This window comes from Aegilops tauschii, chromosome 3, assembly GCF_002575655.3.
Source record: "Aegilops tauschii subsp. strangulata cultivar AL8/78 chromosome 3, Aet v6.0, whole genome shotgun sequence".
NCBI lineage: Eukaryota > Viridiplantae > Streptophyta > Magnoliopsida > Poales > Poaceae > Aegilops > Aegilops tauschii.
In genome coordinates, this window is record NC_053037.3 from 374,760,418 (window position 1) to 374,771,085 (window position 10,668).

Below are 10,668 nucleotides of genomic sequence, written 5' to 3' on the forward strand. Positions count from 1 at the left end.
ATTTTACATCTTTTATATCTCCAAATTTACATCATCTATTGAAGATGCTCTTAGATTGCATCTTTTCGCAAATCAGCACCGTTTAAGGTGGACATCGTCCGTGCACCATCTGTGTGGGCAGTTTCATTCAGTTGGCCGAATGTGATGTACTGAACATCTAGAATTTTATTTTATTTTTCCGGGAAAGTACATATAGAATTTTAGAATCAGAAATATTGCATCAAAAGTATTAAGGATCCAACAAAACACACTCCCTCTAATCACAAATATAAGATATTTTTAATATGGACTTCATACAGATTGAAATAAGTGAATAAACACAGGTAGGAAAGGAGGGAGTTTAGAGAATTTACAGTTGAACTTGGCAAATCCGGGCCCCCATATGTCCGCGGACGCGCCTGGGCACGCCCGCAGAGGCATTCGATGTTGGGGATCGTTGCAGAAATTTAAAATTTTCTACGCATCACCAAGATCAATCTATGGAGTCATCTAGCAACGAGAGAGAGAGGAGTGCATCTACATACCCTTGTAGATCGCGAGCGGAAGCGTTCAAGAGAACGGGGTTGATGGAGTCGTACTCGTCGTGATCCAAATCACCGATGATCCTAGCGCCGAACGGACGGCACCTCCGCGTTCAACACACGTACGGAGCGGAGACGTCTCCTCCTTCTTGATCCAGCAAGGGGGAAGGAGAAGTTGATGGAGATCCAGCAGCACGACGGCGTGGTGGTGGATGCAGCGGGATTCCAGCAGGGCTTCGCCAAGCGCTACTGTAGGAGGAAGAGGTGTCACGGGAGGGAGAGGGAGGCGCCAGGGCTTAGGGTGCGGCTACCCTCCCTCCCCTCCACTATATATAGGGGCTAGGGGGCGCATGCCCCCTTGGAGATCCCATCTAGAGGGGGGGCGGCCCCTCGGGGGGCAACGGCCCCCTTAGGTTTCCAACCAGGGGGCGCATGCCCCCTGGGGGGGGGGGCAACGGCCCCCTAGGGGTGGACCCCCGGGACCCTTCCGGTGGTCCCGGTACAATACCGGTGACCCCCGAATCTCTCCCGGTGGCCGAAACTGGACTTCCTATATATAAATCTTTACCTTCGGACCATTCCGGAACTCCTCGTGACGTCCGGAATCTCATACGGGACTCCGAACAACTTTCGGTTAACCGCATACTAATATCTCTACAACTCTAGCGTCACCGAACCTTAAGTGTGTAGACCCTACGGGTTCGGGAGACACGTAGACATGACCGAGACAACTCTCCGGTCAATAACCAACAGCGGGATCTGGATACCCATGTTGGCTCCCACATGCTCCACGATAATCTCATCGGATGAACCACGATGTCGAGGATTCAAGCAATCCCGTATACAATTCCCTTTGTCAATCGGTACGTTACTTGCCCGAGATTCGATCGTCGGTATCCCAATACCTCGTTTAATCTCGTTACCGGCAAGTCACTTTACTCGTTCTGTAATGCATGATCCCGTGACTAACTACTTAGTCACATTGAGCTCATTATGATGATGCAATACCGAGTGGGCCCAGAGATACCTCTCCGTCATACGGAGTGACAAATCCCAGTCTCGATCCGTGCCAACCCAACAGACACTTTCGGAGATACCTGTAGTGCACCTTTATAGCCACCCAGTTACGTTGTGACGTTTGGTACACCGAAAGCATTCCTACGGTATCCGGGAGTTGCACGATCTCATGGTCTAAGGAGATGATACTTGACATTAGAAAAGCTTTAGCAAACGAACTACACGATCTAGTGCCATGCTTAGTATTGAGTCTTGTCCATCACATCATTCTCCTAATGATGTGATCCCGTTATCAATGACATCCAATGTCCATGGTCAGGAAACCGTAACCATCTATTGATCAACGAGCTAGTCAACTAGAGTCTCACTAGGGACATGTTATGGTCTATGTGTTCACACATGTATTACGATTTCCGGATAACACAATTATAGCATGAACAATAGACAATTATCATGAATAAGGAAATATAATAATAACCATTTTATTATTGCCTCTAGGGCATATTTCCAATAGTCTCCCACTTGCACTAGAGTCAATAATCTAGTTACATTGTGATGAATCGTACACCCATAGAGTTCTGGTGTTGATCATGTTTCGCCCGTGGAAGAGGTTTAGTCAACGGATCTGCGACAGTCAAATCCGTATGCACTTTACAAATATCTATGTCTCCATTTTGAACATTTTCATGAATGGAGTTGAAGCGACGCTTGATGTGCCTGGTCTTCTTGTGAAACATGGGGTCCTTGGCAAGGGCAATAGCTCCAGTGTTGTCACAGAAGAGAGTCATCGGCCCCGATGCATTGGGAATAACTCCTAGGTCGGCAATGAACTCCTTCATCCAGATTGCTTCATGTGCTGCCTCCGAGGCTGCCATGTACTCTGCTTCACATGTAGATCCCGCCACGACGCTTTGCTTGCAACTGCACCAGCTGACTGCCCCACCATTCAAAATATACACGTATCCGGTTTGTGACTTAGAGTCATCCAGATCTGTGTCGAAGCTAGCATCGACGTAACCCTTTACGACGAGCTCTTCGTCACCTCCATAAACGAGAAACATATCCTTAGTCCTTTTCAGGTACTTCAGGATGTTCTTGACCGCTGTCCAGTGTTCCATGTCGGGATTACTTTGGTACCTTCCTACCAAACTTACGGCAAGGTTTACATCAGGTCTGGTACACAGCATGGCATACATAATAGACCCTATGGCCGAGGCATAGGGGATGACACTCATCTTTCTCTATCTTCTGCCGTGGTCGGGCATTGAGCCGTGGTCAATCTCACACCTTGCAATACAGGCAAGAACCCCTACTTGGACTGATCCATATTGAACTTCTTCAATATCTTGTCAAGGTATGTGCTTTGTGAAAGACCTATGAGGCGTCTCGATCTATCTCTATAGATCTTGATGCCTAATATGTAAGCAGCTTCTCCAAGGTCCTTCATTGAAAAACACTTATTCAAGTAGGCCTTTATGCTTTCAGAGAATTCTATATCATTTCCCATCAATAGTATGTCATCCACATATAATATGAGAAATGCTACAGAGCTCCCACTCACTTTCTTGTAAACACAGACTTCTCCATAAGTTTGTGTAAACCCAAACGCTTTGATCATCTCATCAAAGTGAATGTTCCAACTCCGAGATGCCTGCACCAGCCTATAGATTGAGCGCTGGAGCTTGCATACCTTGTCAGCATTCTTAGGATCGACAAAACCTTCCGGCTGCATCATATACAATTCTTCCTTAAGGAAGCCGTTAAGGAATGCCGTTTTGGCGTCCATTTGCCATATTTCATAATCGTAGAATGCGGCAATTGCTAACATAATTCGGACGGACTTCAGCTTCGCTACGGGTGAGAAGGTCTCATCGTAGTCAACTCCTTGAACTTGTCGATAACCCTTAGCGACAAGTCGAGCTTTATAGATGGTAACATTTCCATCCGCGTCCGTCTTCTTTTTAAAGATCCATTTATTTTCTATTGCTCGCCGATCATCGGGCAAGTCTGTAAAGTCCATACTTTGTTTTCATACATGGATCCTATCTTGGATTGCATGGCTTCAAGCCATTTGTTGGAATCTGGGCCCGCCATTGCTTCTTCATAGTTCGAAGGTTCACCGTTGTCCAACAACATGATTTCCAGGACAGGGTTGCCGTACCACTCTGGTGCGGAACGTGTCCTTGTGGACCTACAAAGTTCAGTGGTAACTTGATCATGATCGTCATCATTAACTTCCTCTCTAGTCGGTGCAGGCACCACAGAAACATTTTCTTGTGCTGCGCTGCTTTCTGGTTCGAGAGGGGTCATCTCATCAAGTTCCACTTTCCTCCCACTTACTTCTTTCGAGAGAAACTCTTTCTCCAAAAAGGACCCGTTCTTGGCAATGAAGATCTTGCCTTCGGATCTGAGGTAGAAGGTATACCCAATGGTTTCCTTAGGGTATCCTATGAAGACGCATTTTTCCGACTTGGGTTCGAGCTTTTCAGGTTGAAGTTTCTTGACATAAGCATCGCATCCCCAAACTTTAAGAAACGACAGCTTAGGTTTCTTTCCAAACCATAATTCATACGGTGTCGTCTCAACGGATTTCAACGGAGCCCTATTTAAAGTGAATGCGATAGTCTCTAAAGCATAACCCCAGAATGATAGCGGTAGATCGGTAAGAGACATCATAGATCGCACCATATCCAATAGAGTGCGATTACGACATTCGGACACACCATTACGCTGAGGTGTTCCAGGCGGCGTGAGTTGTGAAACAATTCCACATTTCCTTAAGTGTGTGCCAAATTCGTGACTCAAATATTCCCCTCCACGATCTGATCGTAAGAACTTTATTTTCCTGTCACGTTGATTCTCAACCTCACTCTGAAATTCCTTGAACTTTTCAAAGGTCTCAGACTTGTGTTTCATTAAGTAGACATACCCATATCTACTCAAGTCATCAGTGAGGGTGAGAACATAACGATAGCCACCGCGAGCCTCAACGCTCATTGGACCGCACACATCAGTATGTATGATTTCCAATAAGTTGGTTGCTCGCTCCATTGTTCCGGAGAACGGAGTCTTGGTCATTTTGCCCATGAGGCATGGTTCGCACGTGTCAAATGATTCATAATCAAGAGACTCCAAAAGTCCATCTGCATGGAGTTTCTTCATGCGTTTGACACCAATGTGATCAAGGCGGCAGTGCCACAAGTATGTGGGACTATCATTATCAACCTTACATTTCTTGGCATTCACACTATGAATATGTGTAACATCACGTTCGAGATTCATTAAGAATAAACCATTGACCAGCGGGGCATGACCATAAAACATATCTCTCATATAAATAGAACAACCATTATTCTCTGATTTAAATGAGTAGCCATCTCGCATCAAACGAGATCCAGATACAATGTTCATGCTCAAAGCTGGCACTAAATAACAATTATTGAGGTTTAAAACTAATCCCGTAGGTAAATGTAGAGGTAGCGTGCCGACGGCGATCACATCGACCTTGGAACCATTCCCGACGCGCATCGTCACCTCGTCCTTCGCCAGTCTCCTCTTATTCCGCAGCTCCTGCTTTGAGTTACAAATATGAGCAACCGCACCGGTATCAAATACCCAGGAGCTACTACGAGCGCTGGTTAGGTACACATCAATAACATGTATATCACATATACCTTTGGTATTGCCGGCCTTCTTATCCGCTAAGTACTTGGGGCAGTTTCGCTTCCAGTGACCGTTTCCCTTGCAATAAAAGCACTCTGTCTCAGGCTTGGGTCCATTCTTTGTCTTCTTCCCGACAGCTTGCTTACCGGGCGCGGCAACTCCCTTACCGTCTTTCTTGAAGTTCTTCTTACCCTTGCCTTTCTTGAACTTAGTGGTTTTATTCACCATCAACACTTGATGTTCTTTTTTGATCTCCACCTCCGCTGATTTCAGCATTGAATATACCTCAGGAATGGTCTTTTCCATCCCCTGCATATTGAAGTTCATCACAAAGCTCTTGTATCTAGGTGGAAGCGACTGAAGGATTCTGTCAACGACCGCGTCATCCGGGAGATTAACTCCCAGCTGAGACAAGCGGTTGTGCAACCCAGACATTTTGAGTATGTGTTCGCTGACGGAACTATTCTCCTCCATCTTACAGCTGTAGAACTTGTCGGAGACTTCATATCTCTCGACCCGGGAATGAGCTTGGAAAACCATTTTCAGCTCTTGGAACATCTCATATGCTCCGTGCTGCTCGAAACGCTTTTGGAGCCCCGGTTCTAAACTGTAAAGCATGCCGCACTGAACCAGGGAGTAATCATCAACACGTGTTTGCCAGACGTTCATAACGTCTTGGTTTGCTGGGACGGGTGCTTCACCTAGTGATGCTTCAAGGACATATGCTTTCTTGGCAGCTATGAGGATGATCCTCAAGTTCCGGACCCAGTCCGTATAGTTGCTACCATCGTCTTTCAGCTTGGTTTTCTCTAGGAATGCGTTGAAGTTGAGGTTGACATTAGCGTGGGCCATTTGATCTACAAGACATATTGTAAAGATTTTAGACTAAGTTCATGATAATTAAGTTCATCTAATCAAATTATTAATGAACTCCCACTTAGACAGGCATCCCTCTAGTCATCTAAGTGATACATGATCCGAGTCAACTAGGCCGTGTCCGATCATCACGTGAGACGGACTAGTCATCATCGGTGAACATCTTCATGTTGATCGTATCTGCTATACGACTCATGTTCGACCTTTCGGTCTCTTGTGTTCCGAGGCCATGTCTGTACATGCTAGGCTCGTCAAGTCAACCTAAGTGTATTGCATGTGTAAATCTGGCTTACACCCGTTGTATGCGAACGTTAGAACCTATCACACCCGATCATCACGTGGTGCTTCGGAACAACGAACCTTCGCAACGGTGCACAGTTAGGGGGAACACTTTCTTGAAATTTTAGCGAGGGATCATCTTATTTATGCTACCGTCATTCTAAGCAAATAAGATGTAAAACATGATAAACATCACATGATATGGCCAATATCATTTTACTCCTTTTGATCTCCATCTTCGGGGCGCCATGTTCATCATTGTCACCGGCATGACACCATGATCTCCATCATCGCGTCTTCATGAAGTTGTCTCGCCAACTATTACTTCTACTACTATGGCTAACGGTTAGAAATAAAGTAAAGTAATTACATGACGTCTCAGTTGACACGCATGTCATAAATAAATTAAGACAACTCCTATGGCTCCTGCCGGTTGTCATACTCATCGACATGCAAGTCGTGATTCCTATTACAAGAACATGATCAATCTCATACATCACATATATCATTCATCACATTCTTCTGGCCATATCACATCACATGACACATGCTGCAAAAACAAGTTAGACGTCCTCTAATTGTTGTTGCAAATTTTTACGTGGCTGCTATAGGTTTCTAGCAAGAACGTTTCTTACCTACGCCAAAACCATAACATGATATGCCAATTTCTATTTACCCTTCATAAGGACCCTTTTCATCGAATCTGATCCGACTAAAGTGGGAGAGACAGACACCCGCTAGCCACCTTATGCAACTAGTGCATGTCAGTCGGTGGAACCTGTCTCACGTAAGCGTACGTGTAAGGTCGGTCCGGGCCGCTTCATCCCACGATGCCGCCGAATCAAGATAAGACTAGTAACGGCAAGTAAATTGAAAAAATCGGCGCCCACAACAACTTGTGTTCTACTCGTGCATAGAAACTACGCATAGACCTAGCTCATGATGCCACTGTTGGGGATCGTTGCAGAAATTTAAAATTTTCTACGCATCACCAAGATCAATCTATGGAGTCATCTAGCAACGAGAGAGAGAGGAGTGCATCTACATACCCTTGTAGATCGCGAGCGGAAGCGTTCAAGAGAACGGGGTTGATGGAGTCGTACTCGTCGTGATCCAAATCACCGATGATCCTAGCGCCGAACGGACGACACCTCCGCGTTCAACACACGTACGGAGCGGAGACGTCTCCTCCTTCTTGATCCAGCAAGGGGAAGGAGAAGTTGATGGACATCCAGCAGCATGACGGCGTGGTGGTGGATGCAGCGGGATTCCAGCAAGGCTTCGCCAAGCGCTACTGGAGGAGGAAGAGGTGTCACGGGAGGGAGAGGGAGGCGCCAGGGCTTAGGGTGCGGTTTCCCTCCCTCCCCTCCACTATATATAAGGGCTAGGGGGTCGCATGCCCCCTTGGAGATCCCATCTAGAGGGGGGCGGCGGTCCCTCGGGGGGCAACGGCCCCCTTAGGGTTTCCAACCAGGGGGGCGCATGCCCCCTCGGGGGGGGGGGGGCAACGGCCCCCTAGGGTTTCCAACCCTAGGCGCCTTGGGCCCTTGGGTGGGGCGCACCAGCCCACCAGGGGCTGGTCCCCACGCCACTTCAGCCCATGGGGCCCTTCGGGATAGGTGGTCCCACCCGGTGGACCCGCGGGACCCTTCCGGTGGTCCCGGTACAATACCGGTGACCCCCGAAACTCTCCCGGTGGCCGAAACTGGACTTCCTATATATAAATCTTTACCTCCGGACCATTCCGGAACTCTTCGTGACGTCCGGGATCTCATTCGGGACTCCGAACAACTTTCGTTTAACCACATACTAATATCTCTACAACTCTAGCGTCACCGAACCATAAGTGTGTAGACACTACGGGTTCGGGAGACACGTAGACATGACCGAGACAACTCTCCGGTCAATAACCAACAGCGGGATCTGGATACCCATGTTGGCTCCCACATGCTCCACGATAATCTCATCGGATGAACCACGATGTCGAGGATTCAAGCAATCCCGTATACAATTCCCTTTGTCAATCGGTACGTTACTTGCCCGAGATTCGGTCGTTGGTATCCCAATACCTCGTTCAATCTCGTTACCGGCAAGTCACTTTACTCGTTCCGTAATGCATGATCCCGTGACTAACTACTTAGTCACATTGAGCTCATTATGATGATGCAATACGGAGTGGGCCCAGAGATACCTCTCCGTCATACGGAGTGACAAATCCCAGTCTCGATCCGTGCCAACCCAACAGACACTTTCGGAGATACCTGTAGTGCACCTTTATAGCCACCCAGTTATGTTGTGATGTTTGGTACACCGAAAGCATTCCTACGGTATCCGGGAGTTGCACGATCTCATGGTCTAAGGAGATGATACTTGACATTAGAAAAGCTTTAGCAAACGAACTACACGATCTAGTGCCATGCTTAGGATTGGGTCTTGTCCATCACATCATTCTCCTAATGATGTGATCCCGTTATCAATGACGTCCAATGTCCATGGTCAGGAAACCGTAACCATCTATTGATCAACGAGCTAGTCAACTAGAGGCTCACTAGGGACATGTTATGGTCTATGTGTTCACACATGTATTACGATTTCCGGATAACACAATTATAGCATGAACAATAGACAATTATCATGAACAAGGAAATATAATAATAACCATTTTATTATTCCTCTAGGGCATATTTCCAACATTCGAAGGGCCCCTCATATTTCGCTCTCGGCATCCACAAATATTAAATCCATACACGTCGATCATACAAGTCAATATCACACATAAATAACAAATGTTGGTACCGAACATAAATAGTGTTTACATAAAATTTATTTAAAGTGAACAACTCAAACATCAGCTCTTTGGTTTCCACTGTGGGTCCACATATACTCCACAAGATCATTGAGTAGCTGCGTGTGCACCTGATGATCTCGAAGATTCTGATGCATCTGCAGAAAGTTCATAAGCTGAGTTGTATCTTCATCTTCCGGGATTTTAACTTGTTCTCAAGGTGTTTCAAAATCATTTGGTTTGGTCCACACCATCACCCTCATCCTCGACAATCATACTGTGCAAAGTAACACATGTCATGAGCTGTCACAAAGTTTCTGATTCCCACATCATTGCAGCCCCATGAACAATTCCCCAACAAGCTTGAAGCACTCGAAATGCCCTCCCCACATCCTTCCTAGACGCTTCCTACATTGTTGCAAAGTAGCTCTGTTTCTTGCTATGCGGTTTGGATATGGTCTTCACAAATGCCGCCCGCTCAGGATAGATGCCATCGGCAAGATAGTATCTCATGTTGTAGTCTCGACCGTTGACGGTGTAGTTGCACAATGGTGATTCCCCATTGCAAAGCCTCCTGAACACTGGAGATCGTTGAAGCACGTTGATGTTATTATGAGAACTAGGCATTCCAAAGAAAGCATGCCAAATCCGTAAGTCATGTGAAGCCACCGCTTCTAGTATGATGGTGACCTCTTTGGTGTGACCTTGATAAATTCCCCGCAAACCTTTGGGGCAGTTCTTCCATTGCCAATGCATGCAATCAATTGATTCGAGCATTTCTGGAAACCCCTGGCCTCTTCAATAGCCCACAACTACTCCTTGTCCCGCGCATTTGGTTCTATGAGATACAGCTCCAAACACCTGCACCACGGCGCGAGCAAACTTGACAGTAGTCTTCCGACATGTGCTCTCCCCCATCCTGACCATCTCACCAACGGCATCTGCGGCAGTACCAAGTGCAAGCATCCTTAGAGTAGCCGTGCACGTCTGTTTGGCAGAGAAAGAAAGTTGACCACATCAATCCCTTGTGGGCTTGAAATAGTCATCATGTGTGTTGAGTATATGTGTTGTGCATATTGTGCATTGGGCCCACCTCCTAGTTTTCCTTGTATAGTTAAGGTCATGGTCCACCGTTGTACATCATATATACGTGCGATTGCACCTGAGTAATACATCGTGCAATTCCCACAACTTACATGGTATCAGTTTTTTAGGTTTACAAACCTCACTCTCCTCCGCGCCACCGTCCTAGCCGCCCCCCGCGCCCTCTGGTCATGCCCGCGCCGCCGCTTCCTCCTTCCCGCCGCCACGCTGCTGCCTCCCGCTGCCCTCGCCGCCACCGCCTTCTGCCGTCGCCGCGACTCGCCGCAGTTGCATAACCCTAGCGTCGCCGCCACCATCTCCACTCGCAGCTGCCGCTTCCCTTAGCCGCCACTACCACCCAACCCCATGATGTCGCCGCTTCTCTAGCCGCCGCCGGCACCAAAACCCTAACCCGAGCCCTATCCGCTCCACCCAGCCACCGCC